The following is an 18,565-nucleotide window of genomic DNA, read 5'->3' as shown; positions in this document are numbered from 1 at the left end:
CAATTATGTTGGGGGAGACTAGACCATGCACAATACTTTCCCAATTCCTAGAAACCCAAGCAAAAATCTTCCGTATGTTGCTATGGCAAAAGGCCTTAATAGATGTGAACATGGCTCCATGGCCAAAACATTTGTTGATTTGCTAGTGAAAGAAAGATGTTTGTTGTTTCGTATGCATCGAAACCACAAACAAAAGCCAATTTATAGATGTTGCGTTAGGAAGATTCATTGGAGTAAATTAAATTGGAGTATTGATATATGCAATAGGATTGTTATAGATCTTTGACATCCATCATATAAATGTGGTCTTCAAAAACAAAATTAAACTTGCAACAACTGTCAATTTTTATTTAGTATATTAGATGTATCAAATTAATGTCAAATGCATATGTTTCTATGTTGATAAATTGCAGTATTGACATATGCAATAGGATTATGGTAGAGCTTTGACATCCATCATATAAATGTGGTGTTCAAAAACACCGTTCCATCATAATAGAGCTCATGAAACTCTCCATCACAATAGAGCTCATGAAACTCAGAGACATGGTCTTGATAAAAACCTTTTTTTAAATTGCTTTCTTGTACTAAATATAATCAAAACCATTGACACATAGCCAATTTCGCACCACATCGTTTAACATAATCATTAACAATTCCATACTAGTATTCATACTCACAAAGTAGCTCATCTCCGAAGGAGATATCCTTTATGGTTTGCACAGTAATGTAGCCATGGGCACTCAAATTTCCTTGTGACTTTTGAGCCCAAGGTGGTAGTTTAGGGATGTATACAAATATAACATTTGTTCTTTCTTTATAATACATTGAGCTATTTATATATCCAGCAATGTTTCCATACAATACATCTCCCACAATACATTTCACATCTGTCAATGGCTCAATGAATGGATCTTCAAACATTCCATAAGTCTTCATCCTTGGGAAAAACTTGAGGAGAGATCTCCAAGTATCATAATCATACTTTGGACCATTATATATCATCAAATCTTGTTTTTTCTTGATGCTCGTATGTACAAAAAGACCATATCCTGCCCCAGGTATTGTTGATTTCTTTACTTCATAATGGATGCCATTCATTTCGAACACGTGCTCAATGGGTATGGGCAATTTATGTTTCCATAAGCCATTGGATGCAGGATCAAAATTTGTAATAAGATAAGGACAATCTGCAACACCTACCATATGTTTAAAATCAAAGAATCATTCTTTTAGTGGAGGAATACAAACTCACATCATAAAGCACATAGCATTTTTTGGACAAGGTACTAACCCAATGTCTATTAATTCTTTCACAAAACAAATTGAAACATAATGTTTTCCAAATCCAATCTAACCAAATAGTGTCCAAATATAAATCAGAATGTAGGTACAAATGTTTTAGTTGAGCATTTGTGTTTGCAACTCTAATTAACAAGATCAATCACATTCCCTAAGGGTTGTCTATACAATAAAATCGAATCAAGTTGGCTAAGAATGCCCTTGTAGCATCGGCAGTGATTCCCCTTTCCTTGCATCCAAGAACCATAGCAAAGCGTTTTGCCTCACTATCTTTCAATGGCCCCATTTTGGAAATTTTTCCTAGCATGCATTTTTCCTCTTCATTCAATATAACATGTTGAGCATTCACCGTAGTAGGACAAGTCCCTCTCACTCTAGTTTTGGTTATAGGTGAAGTAATACCTTTCTCTGTGTCTTTTTTTGAACTACAAGTAGACATATGAGATTCGACATTCATCCTTTCGAGAACTTCTTTGTTTTTTTCTTTGAATTCAAGGATCATTGGTTGAAAATAATAGAACATATCATGCCCTTCAACAATCGGAGCTTGACCAAATCTGTAAGAAGAGATGGCACTGCGCACATCTACTGCATCATCTAGCATCTGTAGGTATGGTAATAACTCATGAAGCAAAATAGAATCACCACAATCTATATCAAATTTTGTAGGAAAAATGTAATTTTCTGCTGGATTAACACAACCCGTGTAAGGTGAAACATCAATGAACACTGTTCTTGCTGGTTTGCATTCCTCTTTAAAATAACACCACACTCTCATTAATGGTTTAAACTCTACTTCCACATTCATCCTATCTGGTTGAATGATTCTACTCTTTGTATGCTTGTGGCATGCCATCGCACCCCAAACCATGAATAAATGTAACTTTCTGTTAACATGATGCCTCGGGGGGGTCACTATGTATAAACCCTCTATATCACGTGCGTTCAAGGCCTATATTTAAAGTCCCTTATCTGTAAAAAATTTCATGAATAAAATGTACCCCTTTTCTATACAAATCTGTAAATTTTTTCCAAAACTATTTTAAATAGTCCCTTATGTATATTTATTTCTGTAAATTTTAGAAATAAAAAAAATCCTTCTGTTGAACTCACGTGATAGGCTTACATATGATGAGTGACCCCCCCGAGCATGATGCTCCAAAGTGTCCAGCATGTGTTGCACCGTGCCCTTTTCTCCTCCAGTGGACCAAATGCCAACATGGTAGTGATCGAGCAACCATTGTAGAAACTCTAAACAACCAGGACGGAGAACAAGCCAATGCTTCCCATTGTGCAAGCTCATATGTTTATTTGACTTTGAAAAACAATGCTCGAGCAATAACCCTTTCAAATCTATTATCACTGCTAGTCTTATTTTTGTTATCACCTCTTTTGACATTATTTCTGAGGGTGACATTATGTCTTCTCCTTTACCTTCTAAGATTTCTTCCTGCACCTTGGCTTCATACAATGAGATTGCATCTTCTCCTTTACCTTCTAAGCTTGCATTCACATTTGTCAATGGAACATTGACTGCAGACATTGCATCCTCAACATTTTCAAGCAACCATGTTGAGCTTGGAACTTGCATGCTAATGTTCAAATTAGGCACATAATGAATCATTGGATTAGGTGTCACATGTACAAGCAATGGTTCTAGCGATGTGAAATTGAGATGGCCAATATCTGTTGATAAACAAGGAAATGAAATTCATAAGTAGAAACAAACTGAAGATTGAGATGGAAAACCAAATTGTCAAACTTTAGGTTGTGTGCTCTCAATGCAATTTGTTTGTGTGAAAGCATGAGGAAAGCATTCATGTTTTTCTTTTTCAAAACAAAATTGGAATACTAAAAAAAAGAAAGCATTCATGTTATATGCTTAGTGTTCCCCCTAAAGTTGTTGAATCTATACCCTGTCAAGTTATTTTAATCCCCAAAACTACATATCCTTACAATGCCAAAAACCTTTGCATAATAGATAGAGTGGAGTCCAAAATTATCTAGCATTGCCCGAGTGTTCCCGCTAAGAAAAGATTTGGCCAAGCGGCCAAAACATATTTGAGCATTCATATGAAGTGAATAAGGATAGAAACAACAATTTATACTAATTCATTCATCACGATCAAGACTCAACACACTTTTTAACATTTATGAACTCATAGATAAATTTGTATGTGTATCACACTCCGAAGGTATTACAACATGCAAACACATCTTTTCATGAAATATAGAAAATTAAACATATTCAAGAATACATATGAATGTTTGAATTATGGCAATGAGATAGAAGAAATTTCCAAGAAATATTAAAAGATCTTTAGAACAAAATTAATACATCATATGGAGAATATAGCAAGATAACATATGGAAAACACGAACACCATATAAAAGGACAATTTCAAGGACCTGTTGCTTCCTCTTCTGTTTCCCAAAACTTTGAAGCGTGTTTTTGTAAATGCTCACACTGCTCTTCATTGAAGGGTTGAAGCTCTTTTTGTCCTGGTATGGTATCAATTTCTTTATCCCCTCCACCTTCAATTGTATCATCTTCTTTTGGCACCCCCTCTATTGCCAATATTGGTTCTTGCAAGCCAGCCCATTGTCGAATTTCATGATTACTGTAAGCATACGTGCAACATATACTTTCAACCTTTGCCAACTCCTCATAAGTCTCAACAACTGAAACAACACGCCTCTTACAAGAAAGAGACTCTATTGCAGCAAGCCCCTCAGAGAACAAGTCCAATACATACTCATCTTCTCGATAGAAACCGATGATCATGTCTTTCCTGATACTTGAACGTTTTCTTTTCAAGGACAAATTCAATTTCAAATTCACCATCATCATCCTCATCACTTGATTCTTCTGCACCACTTGATTTTTCATATTTTTCATCTGCAACATATATTGATGGCTTACATTGTGCATTGGTATAGCGCTCAATATCGTTGAAATGCTTTTCTTTGCTTACCAATACACAGGCAATTAAGCCATCCATAGATCCAGTGACAAATATATTTGCAGTTTCAAAATTAAGGCAACCGAAGTGTATTTTATATTGTCCGCATGTCTTATTTAATGCATTCTTCAAACATGATACATGATCCATGGTCAAGAAAACCACAAGAAGGAATTGCACTGGGGGAGAAGCGATTGTCATCAAGCTTTTCAACAAACACTCAAAGCGATCCTCATTCCAATTTCTACTTCTGCTTGGTCCATACATTACATCCAAAAAGGCAACCCCTATTGCCATTGGCTCTTGGTACACATTATGTATAAATTCCATTCCCTCCATGTTTGAACCAACTGTGTAGAACCTCCAAGGCTGGGTGGAATTCGGTCCATGACTTGCACCTTCACTTTGTCCCATAATCCACCTCAGATACCCCTTTGCAGCATCAGGCAATGGTGGAGTTTCCTTGCCCTATTGAAGCTTCACTTTTAACCATGAGTCAGAGCAACCACAAATCCGCCGATGATACAATTCTGGAGTAATTTTAAAATGTAATCTGCACTCATCCCAATTTTTTAACATTAAAGAAGGCCGTTCTGCAGATATAAACATATAAAGTTCTTCTTGTAGTGCAGCATCTCTCTTGATCTGCATAGCTCATCCTTCAATATCAAGAATCATGGCATCAGTCTTTGTTTTAGCTATGACTACTCTACCTTCCTTAATGTCATTTTGAATTTGACCAATTTGATCATCATTCAATCCACGCAAGCATCTAAACATTGAGACTGTGGGTTGCCTACGGCATTTTCCATCTTGTGAATATTTTCCTGCAATGTAATCCTCAAGGATGGAGATCCAACCATCATAAATGGCATTGCTTGTGATTATCATATGTACATCCTTCGTGGCAAAGCTATTGCCCAATGTTACCTTGCCAGTGTCAATGAAAGCCTGCAAAATATATGAATCCATTAGAATGCAATAATTACGAAAACCGACTTGTAAAACATGATTCATAATTAAAATCTGTACTTACATCCCAATTCTCACGATCTGGATGTCCTTTTGCAAGCCCTTGTTGTGCTTTCTTGGGTCTGTTAAAGAGAATCCATTGTCCCCTCACCTGCTTAAGTATATCAATGTATGGAGATTGTCTCAAGATATTTTGAGACTCCAGGTTTGCCATCTTTGATATCTCCACACAAAAGCATGCGGGACAATTCACTACAATCCTTGCCTGGTGGGTGCGGTAGTAGTTCTTTCTTTGGGCCGTGCTGTTATCATCATTAGATGTGAATATTTTAGCAGCATATATTGAATGTTGTCCAGATAGTATCCAGTAGTGGCACTTGGTTAAATCCTTTTTATCTACCCTTTCCAGGGGCTGCTTTGTTTCAGGATTGAAAGGCATTAAATCTGCTACAGCAGCACGAGGCCTAGAGTTATAACCGAAGTCTGCAGTAAGCTTCTCCACATGCTCTTTGTTCAACCCTCTATATACATAGCTTGGAGGAGCTTTTTGACATCTTGTAACTGGAATTGAAAATGTTGCATGCAACCCGAATGGGTAGTATTTTTCATATTCCACCAAGCCTGATGGTTTCTTTTGCCCTTTTTTTCCTATGACCTTTCCACTTGGCTCCAATTCACTACCACTGCTTCTTTTCGCAACTGCTAGCATACCCTCTGGAGGTGTTCCTTCTTGTGGTACATCAACTATAGTTAGCTTTCCTTTCTTTGCCCCTTCTCCGCTACCACCTGGTGCTTGAACCACAGTCGATTTTCCTTTCTTTGTTCCTTCCCCACTATCTTCCCCACTCTTACGCTTCTTTAATGTTGCTGAAACTTTGCGATATGATTCAATGATTGTTGTCACTGTGTCAATTTCATTTCCATCAATTGATTTAACACTTATCCAGCCTCTTGAGTACATGTTGTCATCTACATCAGACTTCATACGAGATGCTTCATAATCGCTGGGATCCAAGAGAAACTTCTTATTTTGATTTATAATGATCAACAATCCAATATCTCCCTCTTTTCCAACCACATCTTCAGTGATTTGATGTACCGATCCAACACAAGTGTATGCACTTTTATTAGGTAACAAAACAAATAAGTGAACTCGTGTCAACTGTGCTCCCTCAATACTATATATGTCAAATTACCAAGGTATGCTTTTTTCTGCAAATCCACTTACAACTTTCTCAACCTTTTTCACATTTGTGTCTTTCCTATAAAAAAACCCAAGCAATATACAAACTATCATCTTTATAATCTTTAATGTTAGACAAAACACCTTATCGATAAACATATCTGAAATAGAATCTAGAATTGACACTAGACATAGTAGTAGATTTGGAAAGCACTAGATTCTAGGGAGATTTGGCCGCACTAGGGAGATTTGGCCATGCGGCCAAATCTTATGGGCTTCTTTTAAAGCACTGGAAGGGGAGGTTTGGATGTGTGGCCAAATCATATGGGCTTCTTTCAAAGCACCAAAGTTTGGGGAGATTTGGCCTTGTGTCCAAATCTTGTGGGCTTCTTTCAAAGCACTAGGGTTTGGAGAGATTTGGATGTGCAACCAAATCTTGCTAGCTTCTTTTAAATCAGTCAAATCTTTCTAGCTTCTTTTAAATCACTTGGGTTTAGGGAGATTTGGCCGTGCGGCCAAATCTTGCTAGCTTCTTTCTAATCACGAGGGTCTATGGACATTTGGTCGTGCAGCCAAATCTTTTCAAAGCACCAGGGTTTGGGGAGATTTGTGTGCGGTCAAATCTTGCTAGCTTCTTTCCAATCACAAGGGTCTATGGAGATTTTGCCGTGCAGCCAATTCTTTTCAAAGCACCAGGTTTAGGGAGATTTGGCCGTGCGGCCAATTCTTTTCAAAGCACCAGGTTTAGGGAGATTTGGCCGTGCAGCCAAATCTTTTCAAAGCACCAGGTTTAGGGAGATTTGGCTGTGCAGCCAAATCTTGCTAGCTTCTTTCTAATCACGAGGGTCTATGGAGATTTGGCCGTGCAGCCAAATCTTTTCAAAGCACCAGGGTTTGGTGAGATTTGTGTGTGGTCAAATCTTGCTAGCTTCTTTCTAATCATAAGGGTCTATGGAGATTTGGCCATGCGGCCAATTCTTTTCAAAGCATAGGTTTAGGAAGATTTGGCCATGCAGCCAAATCTTTTCAAAGCACCAAGTTTGGGGAGATTTAGCCGTGCAGCCAAATCTTTTTAAAGCACCAAGTTTTCAAAGCACTAAGGTTTGGGGAGATTTGGCTACGATGCGAAATCTTTCTAGCTTTTTATAAGTCACGAGGGTTTAGGGAGATTTGACTGTGCGACTAGCTTCTTTCTCATCACAAGGGTCTTGGGAGATTTGGCCGTGCGGCCAAATCTTTTCAAAGCAGTAGGATTTGGGGAGATTTGGTCGTGATGCCAAATCTTTCTAGCTTCTTTTAAATCACCTAGGTCTAAAGAGATTTGGCCATGCGGCCAAATCTTGCTAGCTTCTTTCTAATCACGAGGGTGTAGGGAGATTTGGCCATGTGGCCAAATCTTGCTATCTTCTTTCTAATCACGAGTGTCGAGGAAGATTTGGTTGTATGGCCAAATCTTTTCAAAGCAGCAAGGTTTAGGAAGATTTAGTTGTGATGCCAAATCTTTATAGCTTCTTTGAAATCACCAAGGTCTAGGGGGATTTGGCCGTACAGCCAAATCTTGTATGTTTTGAAAGAAGCCAGAAGATTTGGCCGCATGGCCAAATCTCCCCATTTAAAATTTAAAATTCAAATCTTAAGATTCAAATTTCAAATCTGAAGAATTCAAAATCTTAGATTCAAAATTTAAAATTTAAAATTCAAAATTCAAAATTCAAAATCTTAGATACAGAATTCAAATTTCAAATTTGAAGATCTGAAAGTCAAATCATATACTAAAGAACCTACTTTCAAATCACACTTCGAGATTCCTACTTTTACAAGAGTCTTTCTTTCAAATTGTGGTGTTTTGAAATGGAGAAAATGGAGAACATACATGAATTAGGTACACTTTCGATTTCTTTCGTTTTCTTACTTGGATGATTGAGTAGCCATTGTTGTTTGTGAGCTTGTGCTGTTTGGATTTCGTCAAGATGAGATCTCGTTTGGAAAGAGTAGCCTACTGAGGGCTGTGAAGAAGAAATAGATTTGTCCTTTGTGCCTACCCAAGGAGCGTCGGCGATCGAAGGAAACCTGCCACTGAAGGCAAGAGTAGACTGAAACTGTGCGGAGGAACAAGAAACAGTCCGAAGTAGTGCTCTGCAAGAAGAAATAGGCCGAAACAGCACGGAGGAAAGGCTGGAACTGTGCGGAGGAAGAGGAAATAGGTCAAAATAGTGCCCCGCAAGAAGAAGCAGGCCGAAAACAGCATCGTGGGGGGAAGGAGTAGCGTCGCAGAGGGAAGGAGCAGCGTGGTGGAGGGAAGGAGCAGTGCTGCATAGGGGAGGAACAACGTCGCGTAGGGCCGTGGGGAAAGGAACAGCGATGCGAGGGAAGGAGCAGCGTCGAGGGTCGAGGAGGAGAGATGTCGCGGAGGAGAAAGGAAGGGACAAGGTAGCCAAAAAAAAGCATGCCCCAAAAAAGCATAGTTTGAGGGGAAGGAGCAATCCCCCCCAAAAAAGCATGTTTTGGGGGGAAGGAGCAATCCACCCAAAAGCATGAAGAGCAACAAAAAAAAAGAAAAAAAAAAAAGAGAGACCTCTTTCTAATCCAAATATTGTGTGTGGAATCTATGGAGAGTTGAATTGGTAATGGAAGTTTAAAACCTACATAGTTAAGTACACATTGTTAGGAACAAACTGGGATGGAGAGCCTCCCAGGACCTCTCATTTTGACATAGTTTTGAACTTTTTTGCTTGCAATTAGCTAAGCAAGGGTGGAGGAGTGTTTTCCAAGAACTACCCAATCTAAGACGTTGTCCTAAAGCTCTCAAACCACCCTACGTACACATTGGAGATTAGGAAGGGAGAGAACAAGGTGAGCCTAGCACTTGATCCCCCATGAAGACAAATTCAATTCCTTCTCATAGGTTTACTTTTTATGCTTGGTTTAAAAGGTTTGTTTAGCTTTGCCTTTTAAAGTTTTGGTTTTTTAATAGTTTTAGATTTTCTAGTTTGCTTTTAAAGTAATAGTATGATTTTAAAGTGTAATAGCGTGAATCATGAAAAGCATGTACGATTTTTTTGAAAGTAGGATCTCTAGATTTGAATTTCAAAATTTGAAACTTGAAACTTGAAATTTGAATTTTTTATTTTAAATTTTGAATTTTGAATTTTGAACTTTAAATTTTAAATTTTAAAATCTGGATTTTCAATTTTTAAATTTAACGTTTGAAGATTTATCCATGTGGCCAAATCTTCCTAGTGATTTGAAAGAAGATTTAGCCATGTGGCCAAATCTTCCTAGTGATTTCAAAGAAGCTAGCAACATTTGGCAGCATGGCAAAATCTTCCCAAACCCTAATGCTTTGAAAGATTTGGCCACATGGCCAAATCTCCCAGTGGTGATTTGAAAGAAGCATGCAAGAGGAGGTTGCACGGCCAAAACTCTCCATACCCTAGTGCTTTGAAAGAAGCCTACAAGATTTGGCCACACGACCAAATCTCCCCAAGTTTCAAAGAACACCACAAACAAATCTTCTCAATGCTTTGAAACCAAGGTCTCGAAGGATTTGGCCGTGCATCCAAATCTTGCTAGCTTCTTTGAAAGCACCAAGGTCTGAGCAGATTTGGCCGTGTGGCCAAATCTTATTGCTTCTTTCAAAGCACTACTATCTTAGGAGATTTGGCCATGTGTTGGCTCCTTTCAAAGCACAAGGGTCTAGGGAGATTTGACCATGTGGCCAAATCTTGTGGGCTTCTTTCAAAGCACCAAGGTCTAAGTAGATTTGGATGTGTGGATAAATCTTGATGGCTTCTTGAAAGCACCAGCATCTCGGGAGATTTATTTGTGTGCACAAATCTTGCTATCTCCCTTTCAAAGCACCATGGTTTGTGAAGATTTGGCCATGTAGCCAAATTTTGCTGCCTAAAATTCAAAGCACCAAGGATTAGGAAGATTTGGTCTTGCAATGAAATCTTTAAAGCATTTTCATCCTAAGTCACACCATCAAATATCAATATTGAACTATAACAAATGCTATGTACTATGCAGGTGCCACATTGAAAGTGGGGGTTAAAGTCAACTTGCTTGTCAGTGGAAAGATTGTTGCCATTGGGACAATATTCTCTACATCACATGATGACATGTGCCAAGGTGTGCCCTTGGGAGAAAACAATGTATCGGTGGCGATCGATATTTGTATGGATGAAAGTGCACTTCTTCCATTTCCTACAATGGATGCATTCTTAGTCTATGAGGCTTTGGGTAGTGTTGTTCGTTGGAAAGCACGATCAATGAGTTGTGTGGACAATGTCAATGGAGCTATTGTACCAATGAATGATATAACATCAGATACCATTGACATTGAACCTCTATGTGAATATGATGAGTTTTCCATTCGAGAATCATGGAAGGACAAGAAAGTCTTAATATGGGATGAGCAGAAAACCAAGAGCATTGCAGAGGGTGTTGTTTTGTATGTCTACCCATTTGAACCTATAAATTTTGAGATGCTTGGTGAAGGTAATCTAGGTGTGGGAATTGAAAAGTATCATAGTGATGTATCAGGCATCGATACCATCCACTTAATAAAATGGCCCATTGCACAAATAACCTTTTTAGATGGAACTTCATTAAGAATCGATGACACCATGAATTCTTCAAGTGGTTTTGGGAAAAAGCACATGGAAGATGAGGACCGAATGGAAAAATCCACAAAAAAGAGGCGTTACTGCATGATAAAGAGAAAAGCTAATTCTACGTATGTGAGCTCAAAGGAAATAGATCCCACCATGCTTGAGAATGCTCGAGTTATGTCAATGGAGGTGGTTTGTTTACTGGAAGAGACATTTCCACGTTCTATTCTCAGAAGCCAACTACATCTCATAGTGCATTTGGTGGATGAGATTGTCATGATTGGCACAAGATGCTCCAAATGAGTATTTTATGTGTATAATATCTTTTTCCTTCCAAATTTGTGAGAGGCAAAAGTATGCTATATTAGCAATATGAACACCTTGCATGGAGCATTGATACGCTTCACATTTTGTATCCTGTAAAGTACCTCACAAGCTCGTCCATCTTGTAAATACAATCCTTCATGTCCTTTGATGCCCTATGAGAAATGCAAGTAGGTAGTATGAACTAAACACACGAGGACTGGTTGATTAGTGGCTATTATTTGTATAAATAACTAATAACAAATAATGTTTAATAAATAATAAATATAAGTTATATAAGTATATCTTAGTATATCATCACTCTTAGTATATGGATACTAAGATATATGTTCATATGCTACTAAATGAATACTCTAAATTTAACTATAACATATATCTATATGTTATAGTTAAATTTATATAGTCACTATGGAGCAAGAAGGGTGAGTTTTGAACATAGCAAAAAGTTTTGACTATATAAGCTTACATGTCACATTAAGAAAATGATATCTCATTGAGAAAAAGTAAATGGGATGGTAGGGCCCTTTTGGCAAATTTTCCTTCTCCCCTCCCTCTTTCTAGGGCCTCTGCTTTGTGTTTGAGAAATCTTGAAAGATTTGATAACCATGCACTTGGAGATTTGGTACATGATGGGATGCCAAGGTCTAACAACGCTCTAACAACGCTCTGCTAAACGCACTAACCTCAAGAGAAGCATTGGATTCTCACTATGTTTCTAATGGCAAGCAACAACTTCATCTTGGAGCAGTGGGTGGAACATTCAAAGACCTTGGACTTGGAAGTTCCCATCAAAAAAATCCTTATAAGAAACTACCCGAACACCTATTGTTGCAGTTGGATAATTGTGGTTCTGAAAATAAGAATAGGTACTTGTTTGCATACCTATCATTACTTGTTGCTCGAGGGATTTTCAAGTCAATTCAATTGGGATTCTTGATGGTTGGGCATACACATGAGGATATTGATGCAATGTTTAGCAGGTTTTTAGAGAGGTTAAGAACTAGCCAAACATTGACATTTGCACATCTCATGGATACTTTTAGACAATGTGAGGAGTCTTCTCCAACGCCATTTTTGGTAACAGAAGTCCCTGATTTCAAGAGCTATGTTGATGGATGCCTATGCGATGGGAAAGATTCTTAAGCGGGACACTCAAAGCCTCTCCAATTTTGGTTCTTTATGCGAAATGAAGTTCCTATCATGCAATATAAAGTGCATCCACGATCATTAGATTGGCAACCAAGTGAAGGTGGCATTGAGTTATGGAAGAGACATCCGGATGGTCATCCAATGCTACCAAGTGGAGAGCCGCCTTATGTAACCATGTTCAAGTATGTGAAGGATCACTTAGATGTGATAGTTGGTATCAAGGAGTATGTACGCTTTTGGGAAAAATGGGCACACCTGCAAGGTCCAGATGCATCTTTCACAAAGTTTTACAAGCCAGTAGTGAAGTACTGGAAGAACATGATTGATGAGCTTGATAAACCAAACAATAGTGTAGAGGGCATGTACGAGAGATTTTGGCCAAAGACGCAACATATTGATTGTGTGCAAGTATTTGATAATGAAAACGATGAGTTTCAAGGAATTGAAGAGTTGAATGATCATTACTGTGGACCTCAAAGGAAAAAGCCAAAACAATCATTTGATCCAATGGTTGATGTACAAAAAGGACACTTTCTTTTGGTCCGACTAGCAGAAAAAATTTACCCAATTTGGCTAGGCATTGCTCAAACTGATGTACAAAAGGATAATAAATCTAAAAATTTCAAGAAGGTTTTCATACAATATTGGGCACCTATATGCAAAAGACACAATGCAAAAATTGAGGAGGTGTATGCATATTGTTGGAACAAGATTTGGATGTGCAATAAAGGTGATCCTCCACATTGGGAATCTGTTGATGCTATTGTATGGTCATGGGTTCCAAAATGTAACCTCTCAAAGAAGGTTTCCTCGAAGAGCAGCAACCTCCCCATCAAGGTGAAGATACCAACCATTGCACGCAAGCGAGCTTTATCCAATTTGGCTCATAGAACAGATTCCGACTCTGATGCTGACTCCACAATGGAGTGAAGGTACTTGAAAAGCATGACTTTTTTTTCCTTACACAACAATAATTTATTTGAATACTGACAAATATTTGGAAGGTATGGCATTGATCTTTTTTCTTTATCTTTTTTTTTGCAGACCATTGCTTTGTGGTTGCAAGTTTTGCACACTCGACAAAATATCAAGGACTAGTGTTGCATTCTTACTTTTTCTCCAACTAAACTAAAATGGTGTTTTTGAACACCACCTTTTTTTGAGAAGAGGCAAAAAATGCTTCGTTAAACTCAAACATATGATGTTTTTTTCTCAGCTAATGCAGAACAGGCACACCCCAAATTGTGAATTTCATATACACGGCCAAATCCAGGGAGAAAGTCAATGGAGTGCACTCAATGCATTGTAATTGTAACCCCTCAAAAAATACCATGCATTGGTCAAAACCTCAACATTTGACATTTTATTTATGTTGATGCAAACCATGCACATTTGCAAGATTTGGATGGACTCCCAAATCTATGGGAAAAATCAATGAAAAACATTGAATGTTACATAATTACAACCCCTCAAAAGTTCCCAAATTATCAGGATTTTCCCAAATTCTCTAATATGGTGTTAACCTCCAGTCATTTACAAAAGATAACAACATTTGTATTATCAATATTAGCATCCAGTCATTTCCAAAGATAACATTTGTATTTATGTAAATGGCACTAAAAACAACCAAGTATCAGCACTATGTACTTGAGTCTTTTACAAATATACCATCTGCATACAATCTTTCCTCCAAGGAATAGTGTATGGTGGATATTGTTTTACATAAGGATTATGTCTAAGAATTCGTTGTATCATGTCGTGTGGAAGGTCCTCTATTCATTGTTAGATAGTAAGACCATTTGTGGGATGTGGATCTTGACTTAAGAGTGAAAAGATAGCATCAACACACTCCATTTCAATGTGATTTGCAGTGAAGACTTCCACAAATAATTTGGTTGGATGCTCACTACGAACAGCTGAAATATACTCAATCATGTGGCCTTCATAAGCTCGGGGGGGTCACTATGTATAAACCCTCTATATCACGTGCGTTCAAGTCCTATTTTTAAAATCCCTTATCTATAAATTTTTCATTAATAAAATGTACCCGTTTCCTATACAAATCTCTAAAATTTTTCCAAAACTCTTTTAAATAGTCCCTTATGTATATTTATTTCTATAAATTTTAGAAATAAAAAATATCCTTCTGTTGAACTCACGTGATAGGGTTACATATGATGAGTGACTCCCCCGAGTTCATAAGGGTACCTCACTCTAAATGCAACAACACTTTCTTTGACATTTGCTAAAGCCATTAAGTATGGGAGTAAGTGAATTGACAATTCATCATCATGCAGGTACTAGGTGGATTTAAAACTACTTTTAAAGGAGTGTCATCAAGCAGGAGTGTGTGCATTGGATCATAGTCAATGCCATGTGTGGCGAATGCTGACATAGCTCATCCATCCGTGTTGGGTGGTGGTATTTCTCCATAACACAACATTTCTCCTGTGCAAAATTGAAAGAGAACCTGAAGTCCTTAAACCCTTCATGTGCCAATTTGCATTCTATCAAAGACACTATGGGCATAACATTTCTCCTTAACATACTACTACACGTAGCAACGTCAAAATGGTTCCACAAAAAATTGAAAAAATCCAACAACCATGGACAGGGAAGGGGGAGGGGGGGGTAGAGGGGGGGGGAGGGGATTGAGGGCGGGTGGAGGGGGAGGGGGTGTGGGGGATGGTGGTGGAGGAAACTTGACGGATGGAAAAATTTGACAAAAATCCAAAGGGAGGAAAAGATGGTCACCTTAATGCTCTCCAAGTCTTTCTTGATGTAACAATATTGTTGATGCCGAATGGATGGTGGGTGGATGGCTAGGTTATCGCTCTAAGAAGGGCTCAAAATAACTCACCGTGTGAGGATGGGAGTAGGGTGGTGGTTGATGGAGAGGAAGGAGTGTATTGCCTAGGGCTCATAATGAGCAAGAGGATAGAGGTTAGATGTGGAAGAAGAATGAGGAGGTGGAGTGAGTTTTTATAGGAATAGGTGTAGGGTTAGGGTCAAACCCTAAAGTCTTCCTGGGCCATAACTTTTCATGGTTAGCTTAAATCGCACTTCTGTAAAAAGGTGAAATTATCGAAATTGCAAGATTTACTCATTCGTGTTAATTACCGAGCTTGATTTGTTTTTCAAGTGGCTTATTTTTAAGAAATAAAGAAAATTTTTAAAGGTAGCAACCCAAGGTTGATGCTTGGGGTTATGTTTGGCTAGAGTTGGAAAAAAAATTAGTCTCCTTGCCATTGAGTGTTATGTTCGTGAAAGTTTGTAGTAGTTTTTTTTTAAACATACTTGCATATGTTACTCACTACTTGGGACGCTAGCCTCCCTAGCAATGGTGCCAAATGTTGGCTCTTTCCCACGGCTTCCACAGGAAGAGCAGGGTTTTCTCAGTATGCAGGGTTCCGAGGCTTTTTGTCACCTACAGATATATTGATGTTGTCATTTGTAGTATAAGTGTAGCTTAGGACTAGAGTTGTATTCCGGTGAGAGACGTAGGCTTAAGTGTGGTAAGAAAACATAGTGCATGCATGTGTGAAAGGAACGTGCATTATCATGGTTGGGGTAATGAAGGCTTTTTCCTTCATTGGGGGTTGAAGTGTTTATGAGGATTTTAAGGGTTGCAGGGAGGTTCAAGGTTTAGAAGGAGGTCCCAAGGTTCAGAGAGAGGTTCCAGAGTTTAGAAGAGGTTCAAGTGTTAGAAGGAGGGTCCAATATTCAGGGTAGAGTACATGGTGGAAAACTCTTCTCCCTCATAGATCATAGAGGTTAAGGGTTGAGGAATTAAGTGTTTAGGAGGAGGAAAAGGGTTTTAACATTATCAAAAACAATATTACTTCTTTTCAATGCTGAAGACATAAAATCACCAACAAAGATATACCTCGCATTCTTCTTGGTGTAACAGTCTTTCCAATTCCATTGAACAAATAAGAGGAGAGTTGGGTACATCATGTTTTCCTTGAATCTGGAAGACTCTACCCTCTTTTTTAAACATAATGGAGTTATTAAGATAACTCAGTTGTAAGCTATGCCCGAGACTATACAGTCGTTCCCTACGAAGCACTACATTTGTTCGGTCGAGATGCATGATCTCAAAATCCAAGGCATCCTAATAACCTTGAATATCCAACTCTACACCATGTATCATGGTGTCCCAAACTTTTTAATCACTACCCTTTGCCAAAGAGACCACATATTTATGGGCACTTGGACTCTCAAACAATTTTAAGTTCTTAACTAATGAGAGTGGTTCAAGAAATTATGTGTTGCACTATCATTGACCATCACTCTTACTCTAAAGGCCCCTTAATTTTTCCATGCATCCTCATTAAATCATGAGGACCAAAGGTGTGGGCTACCACATTGCCGATGATACATAGCACATGTGGGTGCTATCCTCATGATAGACCTCTACCTCAGTGTTATTTTTAGTACCATTAAGCAGCAACATTTGAAGCAAAGATTTTCCTACCTGGCCCTTTCATAATCCTCTTTCTTCAAGAGAGGATAATTTTGTGTTTGAGGTTTCTTAGGTGGTACCTAAGGAAGCTCCTTCTTAAAGTGCCCCATCCTTTTCAAATTGGGGAATTTGTTGAGATTAGGAACAAAACATGTTTTCTCTGAAGTTCCAAATTTGGATTTCCCTGTTGTATCATATATTTGGGCATACTTAATTACTTCCTCAAAGGTTTTAGGAGAATTTCTTTTCACCTCGACCTTACAAGTGTCTTTGAGACCTCTCACGAGACTCATTATCTTTTGGAATTCATCAATTCCCTTTAGCTTAAGGATTGCCTCCCTATAGTTTGCTATGTACTGGACTAGAGTATTTCTACCCATTGTACAATTGTCCCAAGCCTCCCATGCTCTTTCTAATTCATTTTTTGGTAAGAAGGCTTGTTCAAACTCAGTCCAATACCTAGGAATTCCATCATTTTCCCTAAGGCTCATCCACCATTTATAGGCTTTATTTCCAAGGGAAAGACTTGCTTCCATGACTTGATTTTCAGGAGGAGTATTCCTAAGTTGATGGAAGTCTTGCTACTTTTGTAAGAACGTATTAATTGCATCTCTATTGCCCTCCTTTTATTCCCCATTGAAAATTGGTGGTTTTAAGTCCTAAAAGATGTTAGAGATTTCTCTAAGTCGAGAGGTGGACCTCTCAACTTGATTAGGAGGAGTCGGTGATTTTTCTGTAGTAGTTACCGATTGAGAATTGGCTAACTTAGTTATGGCTTCAGCTAGGGTTTTCAATGCATCATTTATAGCTCCTAGTTGTGTTTTTACATTTTGCATTCAACTTTCAAGTTTGGTGAACTCTTTATACAGAATTCCATAATCATCATAGTCTATATCCTCCATTTTTGTGTTATCCTCTTGAGTTTCATTTCATACCTCCTCATGTATTTCCTCTCCAGCTATAGCTTTTCCTTTCCTAGCCCTTCCCTCGGCCTCTCTAACCATATCATCCCTTTTTGGAATTTTCATTTCAAATGCAAATTTATTCTAGAAGATATAAATCAAAAAGCTTTATAACAGATAGAAACATGCGATGCCCACTTCCCTAGTATTTGTTTGAGGCTTTGATTTATCTTTGAAGTCGATGCATCCTTTACTTTGCAAGCAATATTCACTTTTGATTCTGCTTTTGCATTTTGTTCTATCTCAAACTCCTCACTTAAAAATCTTGAACTCCTTGCTTCGATCTTCTTCTTTGAATTTGGCGAGGTTTAGAGAAAAAGAGGATGATATGCCTTAGGACTTTAAAAAAGAAGCAAAGGCTTTAGAGGGCCCTTGGGATCTTGGAGATATAGATTCTTAGAGGGGTGAAAAAGGATCTTAGGACCTTGGAAAAAGGGGGAACATTTAGAAAAATGATGTGGCTTTCTTCAAAGTTGTAAAAACCTTTGTATGGCATGGTAGTTTCTTTATCTACAACAATGACTTCTCTGTGAAGGTCCATGATGATGCTCTATGTGAAAGAAATGCTACGTGACTTCATGTTGCATCATGCAGTGCTTTATCTTCCTTACTACACTAGTTCAAATTCACTT

Source organism: Dipteris shenzhenensis, chromosome 26 (genome assembly GCF_047967505.1).
Source record: "Dipteris shenzhenensis isolate YYH24624 ecotype China chromosome 26, Dip_SZ_1.0, whole genome shotgun sequence".
NCBI classification, from domain to species: domain Eukaryota; kingdom Viridiplantae; phylum Streptophyta; class Polypodiopsida; order Gleicheniales; family Dipteridaceae; genus Dipteris; species Dipteris shenzhenensis.
The sequence above is the reverse complement of the archived record's forward strand: the minus strand, read 5'-3'. Positions refer to the sequence as shown.